The sequence below is a fragment of the Plutella xylostella genome, chromosome 13 (genome assembly GCF_932276165.1).
Source record: "Plutella xylostella chromosome 13, ilPluXylo3.1, whole genome shotgun sequence".
NCBI classification, from domain to species: Eukaryota; Metazoa; Arthropoda; class Insecta; order Lepidoptera; family Plutellidae; genus Plutella; species Plutella xylostella.
The window spans coordinates 1,788,225-1,805,411 of NC_063993.1; the positions used below are offsets into that span (position 1 = coordinate 1,788,225).

General features: G+C 35.8%; 1 protein-coding gene across 1 annotated transcript in view; it reads left to right on the forward strand.

Annotated features, from left to right (window-relative positions):
- The first annotated feature begins 5,337 nt into the window (after positions 1–5,337).
- The window catches only part of LOC105392990 (protein O-mannosyl-transferase TMTC1), a 102,006-nt gene continuing 90,156 nt past the window's right edge, over positions 5,338–17,187 (forward strand). Inside the window, exon 1 of the mRNA XM_038112032.2 lies at positions 5,338–5,644. The gene's annotated coding sequence lies outside the window, so the exon portion shown is untranslated. The remainder of the gene's footprint in view (positions 5,645–17,187) is intronic.

The following is a 17,187-nucleotide window of genomic DNA, read 5'->3' on the forward strand; positions in this document are numbered from 1 at the left end:
TATTTTCTTATTTTGACCAAAATCCTAAGGCTGCGGCCATGATGCCAGCGGGTGGTGCCATATACATAGGTTTGTTCACAACGCGACGACAGCGGTGCGGGCGGCGTAGTTTTTTTTATGAAAACCGTATTCTTCGCTTACACCACTCGCTCCGCCCGCTGCAGTCATAGACGCGGCCTAAACCTATTTAAAAATTTACGGTGCCGGTGCATTATTGTATCTATTTGATGTAACTTTTATTAGGTGTTCAATAAAGTTTTGTTGTACTAATAGGTATTTTATTTTCCGGAAACGTAATAAATAGGATCAAGATATCTTGTGCATTACACGACTCCGACTGGTACTCCGTATTCAGGTTAGTGAAACAGTTCCAAATATACAATATTCGAGGGTTATTTTGACTTTCATTACTGGATTAACTCTGAACTAGCAAAAATCTGTACCTTTTTAAAGTTAAATACCTCATCATCAGCCCTTATCGTCCACTGTTGGGCATAGGGCTCTAAAAAGGAGTACCAAAGCACTCTGTCCTCGGCCTCCCCTATTTAGCGTCGTCTGTCCGGCGCGTCGGTCCAGCGGGCCAGAGGGTGTCCCACGCCACGCTTACCTGTTCATGGTCTTCATTCAAGAGCTCGTAAACCAAAATTTATAAGAACGTCACAACATCCTGAATAGCGTAGGAAGCTGTGACTTTATGTATGTTTAACAAAGTTAACGGCGTCGGCGACGGTGGCGCCCCGCGGGAGCCGTTTGCACTAATGCGGAATGCGCCTACAACACACACTATACAACATGTTTATGTATCTAAATAGTGTAGCGGTTTGGACATGGACTGAATTGAGTTTAGGAGGACCCGGGTTCAATTCTCTGTGATATTCAGCTCATTCAGAAAAAAAGGTAGGTTGACCTAGGTAGGTACCTAATCTAAAAAAAACGGATTCAAACATTACTTCAATATATTTGAAAAACACGGAATCAAACTTACTTCAATGTTTGAAAAATGGATGAACTCATTTTTGTTCTAAATCAGCGATTGGTCCTCATCTCTCGCTGATGCCCCCTATTATATAAATAGTACATAACACATTATAATAAAATACGTATCTCAATCCTCAAAAAAAAATTATAATTATGAATAAATAAGACTCCCAGCGCGTCTCCCGCGAAGCCTCCATGTGGTAAAAGTAGGACGAACTTCTCAAACATCTTCGCAACTACGCGTGTCGCATCCAAAATGGACCAGCTTACTTCATAAGCCTTATTTATTTGGTGCTAAGGCACAAAATGAAGTTTACGAACTTCGCGCCACATAGTTAATACAAGCACTGTTGTGCGATGGTTTATGCCAGCATTTTAGAGGCAATTAAAGTGGTGATAAGAATTCTTAATGAGTTATCTTTATAATGTTGTGTTTTACGAGTTGTTATGTTTTGACGGCTAGAGGGAAGCTTGCAGTGTAAACGAGGGGTCCGCTCTCTTCCATATTTTAATTAACAAATAGCGCATCTGTAGCAAGTCTACCCTTATTTTGATGTTTGTTTTATAAATGACGGTATTTAATTCTAAATACGAGTACGGGCTTATTTACTGTACATTCTCTGGTAATGGTTTGTTATTTATTAATTAGCATGTGGCAATAGAATCTAACTAATCGGAATGATTCAACATATCAAATCTTAAATAACATCTTTATACATAGGTACTAATTTTAAAAGGAATTAAGTTACCTACAATATTAAAGCATTTTTTTATGAACGAAAAGATTATACTTACCAAGTGTTTTACTGACTAAATGAATTAAATCGCTAAATCTATCTCTGTACCGAAAAAAAAATAACATGACGAAACATACCGGTCTGAAAAACCCACCCACGCCATCTTGCGTTTGTTCCTTAAGAATTAGTCGCTATCGCTAGAAAACCTACTTAAGCGTTTAGAGCCGGCCTAACTGATAACCTAGAGCCCATTAGAGCCTCACAGAGACTCCACTGCGGGCTCCGACCACGGGCTGTATGCACTTGCTAAATCATGCTATCTTGGATCTGCCGAGTGAAATTCGGCCGTATCCAGTTCAGCGTTGCTTTGAATAGATTACTCATGGCGATAAGGGTAAATTTTTATGTGTTTACGAATTGTACTTGAGGAATTTTAATCATTTTGCTATTAGGTTTAGAAAAAAGAATGGTAATGATTTATTTTTGGTGAAATTTGGCGATGTATCACGGTATAATTTTGTAGATCTCTTGCAAACCGACTAGGTATATAACCAGTTTTGTTTATATGACACTGGTTTATCAAATATTGCACTATATAGTATAAATTTATGTAGTTACTGCGGCAGTTTGTGTGAAATTTTGTTGAAATGAATTGCGTGATGAATGCTATGACTATTGCTGAAACAGGCAGATTCAGACCACTATACTTATAATAATATACGAGTATAATGTGTATAATTTGAAACGTTTTACTATTGCGCTGACATTTTACTTACTAAAGATCAAAAAGGTTACCTATGAGCACACGTCGTCGTCGCTTTGAATAACACGTTTGAATGAAACGTTCATGAAAATATGTTTTCAGTTTAATATTTTTTATCTTCTAGAGTTCCGCACACCAAAAAGACAAGCAACGGAACCCTCATATTATCTGATCGTCCGTCTGTTTGTCTGTCGAGACATATTATTATCTCGGGTAAGCGTGATATATGATATCAAATTGATGCATGTAATATACCTTGCTCTGCGGTCGGCTGGTCCTAGCTGTGAGCCAGAACCTGATTGTATGCACATAATACCTAGTAATAGAGGTATCGATACAATTGCACTAAAATTAAATATACTATAAGGTTGTCTGTAAGAGATCGCTCCTGGCGATAAGGCCACCTATTGTTCATTATTCCTAGTTTATAAGTATTTTTTTTGTATTTGTGATGACCAATAAAGTTATATTCTATTCTTAACTAGGTAGGTACATAAAAAAATAAATAAAAAATTAAATCCATGGCTTTGCGCAAGATGTGTTCCACCCTTTCATTAGTCAATGCGAATTATAAATAGCAACTACAAAACACACACGGCACAATAATCAAAGGCCGGGCGACTAGACCGTACTAATTATGAGCATTTTAATTACATGACAAAATCCGCGATTCGCGACCGCACTCATTAAATAACGTTTTGGGCGGAATTAATTAGATACATTCGTCTTGATGCACACAATTACTGAGGATTAATCGGCGGACCCTTCTGTTTAATTAACTAGCGGCGTCAGCGTCACGGCCTCCATACATTTGCCCACTTTTCAGTTTGTCACGTTTCACGCGGGTCAGTGGCGGGGTACCCTAGAAATATATTTGCAACACGATGAAGAAAGTGTAATAATTAAGTGTACCTAATAAAATATTTTAAAAATATTAACTTACCTAAGAAGCAGAAGAACTTATGAGTATAACAATATCGCAGCTACCCTGAGGTTTCAAACCAATATAAATTAACTTTTTTTTTATTGCGGCTGAAAATAGATTAAATGATAATAAGAGCACATAAACTCACGGGCAATGAAATAGTTACATTCACAAAATTCCGACAACAAAACACCCCAAACATTTCATTTAAATTTTGAACAAAATATTAAATGTACTTCAATGTTGCAGAAGGCGTCATTAAGCTAGCTATTTCCGTTTAGGAATAATTTGGTACTTTGCTAAGTGGAACCTTTTCATTGCCCGTGAGTGTATAATATGTTATTGAGTGGAGAGTTGGAGTCCACGAGCAATACCCATCGAACGTGGGAAGCCCTTCAGTTCAATGGATCGGCGATTTTAGACAGATAGCCTTATATCACCGATACATAGTCACTAAATTAAAATGGAAAACAGAGTATAGCTAGAGGTCTAAATAATATATTTATTGGTTGATGATAATGATCTTGTATTTTCCACCCCGTTAACGTTAAAAAAATGTGACTTTATTAGCTACAAAATGCATAAATAAAGTTATGAGATAAAAAAATAACACTACATACGGCATAAGTACTTTCCCCACAAGGATTTAATAACGCAGTTTATCACGTGTTCTCACATATGTCTCGAGTCAGTGGAAACTTCTAACGAGACTTCAGTTGATGTACGATCTTCTAATACGACGTATTTCTCATAAATAGAGTTTCTACAATATTGTTTTTATCTTCGAAGATCGATAGAATTCACTTATATGAATAAAATTATGTCATATAAAAACTCATAATGAAAAACTCACTTTTTCTTAAATAAAATATTCTTCTTCTTTGTATGTCGGTTTCAAACACTACATGGAGACCAGCGCTAGTTACTATGGTAAGAGTATTAAGAAAGAGTCTTGAATGCCTCAGTTATCAAAAATAAATTCAGCTTCCTGGAGTAGTCCTGTAGGGTCGAACATCGCAGTTACGCGGTTATGCAAAACGAGTGCCTCATTGCCTATGTATGTAGGTATGTGTGGTTTTAAATTTGCCTGCAAGATTTCACCTCGCGCTCGCGGCGCCGGCTGAAGTTTGCTTCTGTATTCCGTATGTACTGGCGCTCCGCACATTCTGAATATGTTAAATTTCTTTAAAATATAAATATCTAGGAAACTTAAGGAAGTTTAGTTACTTTACTTCAATGAAATGTCTATTTTATAGCGCGAATTTTATTCCAAAAGTAATCAAGTTAGATCGCAATCGCGCCACAGAATCAGAGAATCCCAGACAACATATTGTTAGCCGTCTATTATCATTATCATTAACATAAAACGAAGCGCCGTTTTATGTTCGTTAATGGGCCAGAGACGCTTATCAGATTTAAAATGGTAGCTTTACACAGCTTTAAAAATGATTTAGACTCCGTTTGCTACTCTAGATTTAATCGAGATTACAATTTAGGAGTAGTCTTTAATTGAGTCGCATCGCAGCGTACTTTTGAATCGTTTTTGTAAAAGCGGCACGATCGCTATCGTCAGCAAGCAATGCCGATGCCGACTCCTGCCTCGGCGGCGGCGGCTGCCGGCTGCGGCTCGTAAATATTAAATAAGTCGTGAACATGATAAAACTATTACAACTAGCATCCATCGCGAGCCTCTCCACGCATCCAGCGGGACCACGGGGTCACGGGAACTTTCCTCAACACTTTCCTCACACTGATACACTAATAACGCTTTATTTACTCGCCAAATCAAATTCACAAACTGCCCGCCCCTATTACGGAAACTCAAGGTTATATTTTGCATGTTTCAAGTGAAAATGTAACACGGCGGTGTCGTAGGGTGGTCGGAATGTAAGGCTGGGTGCACAACGCATGCGTGCCGCTCACTGCAGCTTGGCAGCTCGGCCAAAACACGCTTGTCGGCTGTCAGTCGATACAGAGCTGTGAGGCGGGCGCCCGCACGCCGCCGCCGCGCGCCACACTCGCCGCTCCCGCGACCGACCGACCTACTCGCTACTCCTGGCCTACCCAGCCTCTCAACACATTAACAAGTGCTGTAATTTACCTAAACAAAGACAAGGACTCACTCTCCCTAATTTAGAATTTAAATATTAACAACAACCGTGACGTTAAGTGAGGTGGCACGAAATTCATAAAATAACGAGTTTTCTCCCAAAGATGGGCTCTTAAGGAGAAAATAAAAAGGTAAGTGTTATTTAAGATCCGTCTTTTTCCTTCCGTGTCGTAGGCCGCGACTGATAGGCACGCTGCTCTTTCAGGGGTAATGTAATATTTATCAGTCGGATACAAATCCTCCGGGACGGCTCGGGACGCGAGGGTCTGCGAGATCGCGACTGCCTTTGACTTTGATTTAAGAATTTTATTTAATTTTCGAAACGGTTCGTTAATCTGATCCCGGGCGGATAGAAGACAGCTGGAAATATTTCCGAGCTTTGTGCGGAATCCGAGTTGTTTGATATTGCGATTCTATAATTTCTAAGTACATAGTTTACATTTCCCTTTTTCCGCGAACGATATAACGTCTAAACGAGGATAAACGAGTTCAAAGAAGTGCGTCTACAAACGGGCGAATAAAGAATACTGAAAGATATAATTTTGTTGAAAACACGAAGGGATGCGATATCGCAGAATTAATATGAGACAGGCGGTTCATTAGAGCGATAAAGCGATGTGTTTGGCGGCGGCCGCGGTCGGCCGGAATGAAAGCGTAAAGCGGCTCATTGTGCCCGCGCCCTATCTCGCACGCGAATCTCCTGCTCAAGAGTAAACATTACACCTGTCTTAACAGCTAATTGCCTACATTATGGAATGAATTCAAAGACAAATTAATGTGACAGTATGCGCTGGAATTTTGCTAAACATTTGCAGGAAGGTAACAAATGTGCCTACATCCTTAATAGCGCCTTGTACGACGCAAGTGAGACTGTTTATATTTTTGTAAAGCCAAGTATCAAATATCAACTGACCTTTCTATAGGTGGTTTCCGCATTGTGGCTAGCAGCTGACATAAAGAGCACACTTGACTCCTTGAACTTGCAGCTGCTGAATACCTTTTCTTGGTCGTATTATGAACTCTGCGGGGTGCTAACAGCTCGGTAATGACAGCTATTGGTCGTTGGGAAGTTTACAGACTAGTTTAGCGATCGGTCGAGAGAGCTTTTAACAAGAATTGTTCGGTGAAACATCCAGAGTCGGGGAAAAGGTCAGGCTTTGAATGTAATTTGTGGTGTTCATGTGTTGAGTGAGGAGGCCGGTATCGCATAAATGTCGCTAGGCCGTGATGGATGCCGCCCGCCCGCCCCCGTCCCGCGCCCACCCCCGCCTCGTCGGCTCATAGCTAGATAGTAAATAACATAATTCAACTTTATGTTATCTTTTCTGCTCTCCATCAGAGGGTTATGTCATTGGCACGTATATTTTATAATGTTAAATTATAATGAATAAAACAATTCATCGAATATGTAGTTTCAACTTCAAAAACAAATAATATTTCAAAATGTACTACATAAATCATAGTGAAACACGACTCTAGATAGGAATATCAATATTATTTTTAAGTTGGGTTCAAAATACATTTACATTTACAATTTCTAACATTGTATTTTTGTATAAAAATTTATAAATCTATTTTTCTATAAATGTAATAAGTATCTTTGCCACATAGAACTGGACAAGAGTATCCTTATCGCCAATCCATATCTCTTCCAGACAACTATTTGTAGTGTGGAGACGTGACGAAGAATATTATTATTCATGAAATAAAACTGTGCTCATATGCAGAACTAAATCAAATAAGTAGGTAGGTTGTAGACATTTAATAAACATTGTTTGTTTGAGCATTGAATATTGAAATTGAACAATATTCATATTTCAAGAGTTCCAGATGGAGCCATATTAAATTATATTATAGTAAAGAAGCTTTTATTACCAAATTTCTCACATTGTTATGTAAATACAAGCAGTATAGCTGTAAATATTAATGAAGTTGGTATTATGACTCAATTGAGTATTCTTTATTTGGTCGCAAAACAGGTTAGAATTAGGTACATCAATTATTATTCTGATAGCTAAAAAAGCGGTCTTATCACTGAAAAAGCTATTTTAAGTAGCAAAAAGAAAACATAAGCACAGATTACTGAATAAAGTTAACAGGCGCATGAATACAAATAAGCGCAAAAATAATGAAAATGAGCAGCGGCATTCAATAGTAATTGCTCTCCATTAAAATGACAATTTGATGAAACGTCAGAAGTAGGGGAAGGGAGAGGTGAAGGGGACAAAGAATGACAACTGCCGGCAGTTACCGAAGCAGGGGGAGGTTAGTAAATGGAATTTTTAAGCAGCTCGCAGTCATTACTACAGAAATGCGTTGTAAAGCTTTCGCTGCACACAACCTCTTAGCAGCGAGGAAGAGATTTGTAATGAAATGAGTTACGTTCTGTGGCCGCGCCCGCCTCACGACCGCGCGGAATGTGGGAACAAAACTTTACGTTCTATGTCACGAGGTTCACAAAGACTTTGTATTTTTTTGGTAAATTTAGAGGTTTGTGTGTCGTCTGAAAATGTTTTGCTACTTGGCTTGAAAGCTCTAAAATCAGTTTATCAGTTTTGTGGTAGGTAGATCGAGAATATTTCTCATTATAAGAGATAAGAGATTGAGATGGCGCTACTGAGCCACGATAACATAAGCTCCGTATTAGTTACAATAAAAAAATATTAACAGTGGACAAATCGTAAAAAAAACAAAGTGATCTTGTAAAATAAGTGATTTTTTTGACCTATAATAATAAAATTTCCAATAAATTGCTGTATAAAGTGAAATTTAAAGCTGTGACAATAACAATGACTATCACTTAAACTGAATGTAAACAATAGTGCTACTTGACAAAACCCAGTGACTCGCAACTGTAACATCCTAAAACAAGTGAAATTGTGAAGTGAAATACTGATAAAACTGCATTATTACAAAGTGAAATTAACAATAGTGCAATTCACTAAAGTAAACAAGTTCAAAGTCCACTAACGTCTTTTTAGTCCGAGATCATATGTCCGAGATTATATCACCTATTTTCAACTACTCTGGCATCGGCATTACTGGTGTACTGGTCAAGACGTCGTCTCAATGATTGGCAGAGTGCTGGTTCAATCCCCAACATCGCACATTTCTTTTTTCATTTTATAATTACTACGTGGGAGCGCGGGTTCAATTCCCAACATAACATATTATCATTTTTTAATTTTTATGAACTATATTATTGTTCTAGAGTGATATACCAATCTAAAAAATGGAAACGTTTTTGGACACTATCACTCTTAGAAGACGACGGCGCACTCGAACAGTAAGTAACGACACTATCGAAAATGCTGAGGATTCAAAATTATCACTAAATGGCACCACGAACAGCATGCCTTTAATATCCGATGATGAAGATGACCAAATAAAGACCCTTAAGGATCAAATAGAATCTCTTACCATAGAGCTGAGAACGGCTCACGAAGAGATATCCACATTAAATTTAGAAAATACAGAACTGAAAGGTAATATTGAAAAACTCAAAAAAGACAACGACATAATGAAAAAGGTCACCAACAGTCTGAAAAATGACATAACAACCCCCAACAAAAGAAAAAATAATAACACTGATGGCTCACTGAAGAAGTCAAATAGTTCAAATGTATCTAGGAAGAAGGGGAAAAAAAATTGTGACAATATGACATCACCTATGTCATGCGGCATGGAAACACCAAGAACTTCGCATCTTAAAAAACTCGATGCCCAGACACAAACTAGTATCTCGAGTCCTGTAACAGCTGAGACTAACCCTGGAACGGAGCAAAGTCTGAAAACACATAAAAACGCAAAATCGACAACCCGACAACCACCGAAGCCTGTGAAGCAAAACAATAAAAATAAGGTTTTGATTATATCCGCCAACAAGATTAACAATATATTGCAAATTGGTGAAGAAAAATTAGTACCAAACTACAAAATTTGCCACAACTTGAATACAAATGCAGGAATCCGAGAACTATTTAAAGATCTTGCGGAAAATACAAAAAACCTTACTAGAAAAGACGTCTGCATTGTAATGATAGGAGAAGAAGACTTTAAAAAAACAAGCGACTACTTTGAACTGGTCCTTTTGATTAGAAATGCTACAAGGAATATTGAAAACACAAACATTCTGATATGCATGCCGACCTATAAATACAATGGATATAAGACTATGTACAATTGGAGAGTAGAGACATTCAATAATCTATTGTATTTGGATGTGTCAACACATGAGCATGTTTTCTTAATGGACTCTAATGAAAATATAAAATATAGTTTTGACATGTTTTCTCAACAAGGATATGTAAATAACGTAGGAATGAACGTAGTTTTTGATGACATTGTATATTCATTAAATAAAATCATGGACATTGCTAATAATTTTGACAATGATTCACCTGTAAACGGTAAAAAGGAACCACAATCAAAATTTTTTCGTTAGTAAATCAAATAAACTAGAATCCAAAACCACATATGTACATAATAATATATATATATTGCATCAAAATATTGCTGGAATTATTAATAAGTCTGACCTACTAGCAGTTCACATAGAAAATCTTAAGTCCGAGGAAATTGAGGTAGATGTCTTATGTACTAGTGAATCATTCTTACGATCAGGCCAAGAAAAGATGGTAAACATTCCAAATTTTCAGTTAGTGGCGAACTTTTCACGTACTGATGAGAAAAGAGGAGGCGTCTGTATTTTAGTAAAAAACGATCACCAATGCAAAGAAATCAAAGATATAGCCAAATTATCTGTGACAAGTGTTGTTGAGTTTTGCGCAGTAGAGCTTACTGATCATAACATGATTATAGTGTGTGCCTATAGAATACCTAAATCCAAACAAAAGAAGAAGTATCTAGCGATTTTTTATGAAAGATTAGACAGCGTATTGAGTAGATTATGTAAAAAATCTAATAAAAAAATTATCCTCTGTGGAGATTTTAACATTGACAGATTAAAGAATAACAGTGAGTCTAGATTTTTCCATGACACACTACTAGAATACAATCTAAAACTGGAGATCAATGAACCTACCCGTCTATCTAGCGGAACATGTCTAGACAACTATGCACATAACATAAGAAGAGGTTGTACAGCACAGGTACTTGATTACGGGTTATCGGACCATACAGCACAATTGCTATCGATTCCTGTAAAAAAATATACTAAAATGAAATACTGGTTGGTAAAAAAACGAGATTTTTGTGAGGAAAATCTTAAACTTTTTCATAAACACTTAAAAAACCTAACATTTGCAGATATGTATAGTCTAAATGAACCAGAAGCTGTATACAATTCATTCTTAGAGACATTTCTATTAATTTTTAATCTCTGCTTTCCATTTAAGATCATTAGAATTCATACTAAAAAGAAGCAAAGGTGGATATCAAAGGGCATACGGAAGTGCAGTAGAAGACAAAGAGAACTACTCTGGAACTACAGAGCACAACCAACAGAAAATAATAAATTACAATTAAAAACATATTCACAGAGATTTAAACGAATTATCAAACTCACACAAAAAGCACAAAACAACCACTTTATAAAAAACTCATTAAATAAGTCAAAAGCGACATGGAAAGTAATAAACAGTACCTCAAATCTCCCTAAAGAGGAAATTAAACAGATCAAAATAGGTAACAACTTACTAACTGACCCTAATGCAATAGCTAATGCCTTTAATAATTACTTTATAGACCAAGTTGAATATTCTCAAGTAAAGACAGCATCACTTAATAAACACACGGCATCCAGTACCGAATCTATTTTTGTGAATCCTGTAAGCCCTGATGAAATAATTAAGATAATCAAAAATCTCAAAAACACGAACAGTGTTGGATATGACGAGATACCTACTCATGTACTGAAATATGTAGCTGAATCTGTAGCCCCCCACATAGCCTACATAATCAACATATGTGTTAGTAGTGGAGTATATCCTGATAAACTAAAATCAGCGATTGTAATCCCAATATTCAAAAAAGAAAACAGAGAAGAACTGCAGTTTTACAGACCTATAGCTTTAATATCAATTGTCTCCAAGATATTTGAAAAATTTCTTTATAATTCCTTGACATCATTTTTTGACAAGCATAATATCCTTATTGACGAACAAAAGGGATTCCGTAAAAATATGACAATAAATTTAGCAATTTTTGACTTTTTAAAAAAAGTTATGATATGTGTCGATGAGAAAACTCCTGTATGTGCCATATATATGGACCTTACAAAAGCATTCGACTATGTTAATCATAATATATTAATAAGTAAATTAAAATCATATGGTATCAGAGGTAATGTTATTGAACTTATCAAGTCTTACTTAAGTAATAGGAACCAATGTACACAAATAACAAAAATGTGCCCTAAAACTAATATGGAAATTAGATATCTTTCAGATAATAGACCAATACTTCATGGAGTTCCACAAGGCAGTGTACTTGGCCCGCTTTTATTTTTGACATACATTAACGATTTGCCGAGACATGTTTCAAATCCAATGATCCTTTTTGCCGATGATAGCACTGTCATAATAAAATGCACCGATGAGCTCAAATATGAGGAAACAATTAATAATAACCTGACAGAAATAATCAACTGGCTTGATGACAACTGCTTGGTAGCTAATCTCAGCAAAACTAAATTGATGATGTTCCATCAGAGGAAAAACACTCCTGAAGTCAGAGTTAATTATAACAATCAACCAGTAACTGAAACACGTGTAACAAAATTTCTAGGTCTTAATATTGACAACCAACTTACGTGGAATGATCATACAATAGATCTTTGCGCAAGGCTCAGTAAGCACTCATATATGCTTTACAGACTTAGGGGCATTGTTAGCATGGATACACTTGTGATAGCTTATCATGCATATGTGGCATCCACACTTCGCTATGGGATCATTTTCTGGGGTAACTGTAGTCAGAAAGAATCAGTATTCAAGGCTCAGAAAAGAATAATTAGATCTATGTGTGGCCTTAAAACCACAGACAGCTGTAAGCCCTATTTTAAGAAATTCAAAATTTTAACTTTGCCATGTCTCTATATTTACGAAGTAGGTGTATTTGTAAAATCAAATCCAAAGCTCTTCTTGAAGGCATCAGAAGTACATCACTGCAGTCGGATACGTTCGCTACATAGGAACAGGCTATGCACTCAAACCTCAAAGACAGCCTTAATGAATAAAAGTGTTTTTTGCATGTCACCGCTTATCTACAATAAAATACCAAATTGTATTAGAGACCTAGACATAAAAATATTTAAGAAAAGATTATGTGAATTATTAATTGCTAAGTGCTATTACACAATAACCGACTTTTTAACCGACTTCGAAAAAGGAGGAGGTTCTCAATTCGTCTGTATGTATGTTTTTTTTTTTTTTTTATGTATGTTCATCGATTACTCAGCCATTTATGGACCGATTTTGAAAATTCTTTTTTTGATGTATTGGGTTGAGCTCAGGGGTGGTCCCATTTTTTTTTCAGAATTTTATTCCACCCCCAAGGGTGGGTAAAGGGGTAAAAACAGGGGTATAAATTTCCATTTTGGGCACTTATCAACCGATTCTTATGAAATTTATAACGTAAATATTGTTATTATAACAAAAAGATATGATGGTGACCTTGAGCTGATCTGATGATGGAAACGGAAGGCAGTCAAGGGAACTCCTCAACGGTATATAGCAACTACCTCGTGTTTGGGCTCGAATGATTCGTATTAACGAGTAGGACATATTGGTATCATTTGCATCTTACTTTTGATTGATAATTATTGCAAATAAACTAAAAATAACAAAATAAAATAATAATTTTAAAAAAATTAAAAACCGACTTCAAAAAACCACTAAAACGTAAGAAATAATTTAAGGTTTAGACCAATCCTAGGTCACAGTATAAATATACCTAAGCAGGTACTGTTCTTTTTTGAAGTTGGTGCCATATTTCTTCAGATTAACTACTTTGTCACTGCACCAACATCAAAAAAGAACAGTACCTGCTTAGGTATATTTATACTGTGACCTAGGATTGGTCTAAACCTTAAATTATTTCTTACGTTTTAGTGGTTTTTTGAAGTCGGTTTTTAATTTTTTTATTTGACGACAGAACACTATAATAAATGACATTTCTAACATAATTAATATTATCTTGTATGTATTTGTATACCTACCTGACTAATTTAAATTTCAATGTACTTATAAAATATGTAATTAATTGATTTGTGTATTTGCATGCATTTTTGTTATTTAGCATGAGCCATTGAGCAATTCAATATGTTCGTATGCTTAATGAATAAGCAGTACATGGAATGTACCTACTGATAATTGTATTAGATCTGAATTTACCTGTGTACACGAATAAAAGATTTGAGTTTGAGTTTGAGTTTGAGTTTGGCTTGAGTAGTATAGGTGCAAGTAGGTACATGTAAATATACATCAAACCTTAAATTAAAAATGGTAAAATATCAATAGCGTTAATACTTTTTTAACCTGTAAATTCCATGGGATGAAATTTTTTATCAAAGAGCTACGCAATGCAAAGAAAGATCATTTTGAGTGCCTTTAATACAACATCTAGACACCCTAATTTAAGAATAAAACCCGCATCTTGGCACCCCGAAACGCGCGCAATCAGAAAGCGGCATAAGCCCACCTTTTGTGCATTTATTATATATTTGTGCAATAAAGAATTAAATAATAATAATAATAATAAGCATAACTTTGAAGAGAACAAATAACTTTCCACAGCAATATCAGCACATTCAGACTAAGTGCAAATAAAAGTTAAACGTATTATAATTTGAGAACCGAATCGTCTCGTAACAGTAAAGATAATAGGTATTATTGTAGGGATACTCCAAGGAGCTAATAGCATTTTCATTTAAGTGAAAGTATTAAAGGGGTCTTAACGACCTCGCGAATACGGTGACTCAGCGCGAATTGAACATAGTTTTACATTTCAGCTCTCAAAATGCAGCTGTATGAAATAAGTACTCAAAATGTATGATAATTAATGCAAATTGCAATGCAAATTAAAGAGTATCTTATCAAAATTCATGTATGGAAAGGCATTAAGAAGTTAATTATAATAGTGAATGTTCTTATGGTTAAAAAGTTCAGAATTACATAGAAATAGTGAAATAAAATTCTTTCACTATTAATGAAACTATTTTACTAGTAAACGTAGAGCATAGAATACAACTGAATTAATTTCCAAAGCACCCGCTACGACGGTACGCTACGATGTCAAAACATCAGCCTTTGTATCTTATATTAGTCCCCCTCATGCCATATTAGTAATTCTTAATAACAGCTTATTAAATTATCTTCCTTTCCTCTTTGTGAGGGTTCGCAGTCGCCAGATCCTCTCAATCGCAAGCCATGCGGGAGGGTCATCTTACTCCGAGGTATTAAGCTCACTTACTACGTATTTATTTATTTATTTATGCTTTTATTGCACAATTTACAAACGTAGATGTACAATGAGGTGGACTTAATGCTAAGAGCATTCTCTACCAGTCAACCTGCAGGAGGTTCAGGAGCAGAAAGTAGGGAAGTGCAAAAAAATAACAAAAATCAATCAATGAATCTCACAAAAAAATATATCTACATGAAATCTACCATAATTATACCTACATAATATATAAAAAATATATATATATATAAATCTATACCTAACATTCTAATAATATATAATAATACATTTATATATACTTATACTACATATATATATATATATATATTAAACGTACGTATAACACATAGCTCTACATTTTGCCTTTTATGACTCACTAGCCTTTCCCGTGAGATTCGCTTTGCTTTTTAAAGGGTTTTCGTGTCGGAATTCCGGGATAAAAAGTAGCCTATGTGTTAATCCCGGGTCAGTATACTACTTACATCCTACCAAATTGTTCATCTAGATAGTTAAGTTTTCCGTGATAGTAACATTACAATCATATCCATACTTACAAACTTTCGCGTTTTTAATGGGTGAATACGCCAAAATTTGTATTTTTTTTTGTCCATTCAAATATTAATATTTTAAGAATCATTTTTATGTTATGTTTTACTTAGAAACACGTGCCTACGTTTTTGCATGATATTGGAAGCGCTTTACATATAAGTTTGCTAAAAAAATCACAGTATTCACGAGAACAGTGAGGTTTTTTACCCGACTACCGCGAAGAAAAAAGGGTTACGTGTGTGAGAGTATGTACAGTACAGTATGTAAGTGGGACTGATTTACTGAGCCGAAAGTTATTTTTTGAACATATACATACTAAAACTTTAGCATAAGTACAATATAATTTTCTTGATATCCATTTCTTCTAAGTAATAGTTTAAAAACCACTCGAGTCTTGCGGAGCGATGTCTTCAGGGAACCGTGAATTTTTTATACTTCACTTTGCTATTACACAGAATTGCGAAAGTTTCATGTGTGTAAATGTCATGTGTTAGCTTCTAGGTTTCTAGGTACTTGTGCTACCTTTAAGCATGCAATTTTCATAATAGCTTACGATATTTCCATTGTCTGGTGGCTGAATGGCGTAGTGGTTAGTGACCCTGACTGCTATGCCGAAGGTCCCGGGTTCGATTCCCGGCTGGGGCAGATTTGTTTAAAGACAGATATTTGTACTCGGGTCTTGGGTGTTGATATTTATATTTAGTATGTATCTATCTATATATTAATGTAGATATAGCAGCTGTCCGACACCCATAACACAGGCTCTGCCTAGCTTGGGGTCGGATGGCCGTGTGTGAGATGTCCCCACATATTTATTATTAGTCTGTTCCGATAGCAGATCACCACGGAATTCGGTGAAATAATGCCATGTAATTGTTAAATGCATACAAATTAGGAATATTAGGAGAATGATATACCTAAATACGTATTTAAAAATGAAGTCATGCCAACTGCAGATCCAGTACAGAATGATATATACAAAATACTGACATACTTAATATTGTTCGCAAAATGTTTCCACTGGCTGAGTCTCGCAATAAATTATAGTGTACTAGCTGTTCCCGCGCGCTTCGCTCCGCTTTAAAAAGTTTTCCCGTGGGAATTCCGGGATAAAAAGTAGCCTATGTTCTTTCCTAGGGTCTATAACGTATGTATACCAAATTTCATTCAAATCCGTTCAGTAGTTTTGGCGTGAAAGAGTAACAGACAGACAGACAGACAGACAGACACAGTTACTTTCGCATTTATAATATTAGTTAGGATTGTATGTATTAGGTACATACACATCGCACGTCAAACAGATAATTTGAAGAAACAATATTCGCTCCATACCTTTCGATTTTATTCATATTTAATTTAATTGCAATTAGTGAGTGTAGTGACTCACGCTCCTCAGAATAAGGCGTCGTGTGACCTCCTGTCCGAGTGATGGGATTTGGTGTTCTACGAACGGGAGCTGTGATTGCTGTGAATAACATAAGTAAGTATTTTGTGGGGAAATGCATTCGGGGAAACAGATTATTGGCGAAAATTACAGTGATGGATATTAAGGACGATATTTTCGAAACGCATCGCGTAGAATGATCATATAATGTAGAAATAACGTCTGTTTAATTTAAATGATAATTAATTTAGACCTTTTAAATCACTTACTTTGTGTTATACAATAATTATGTCATTTCAAAACAAATGAATACAAAGC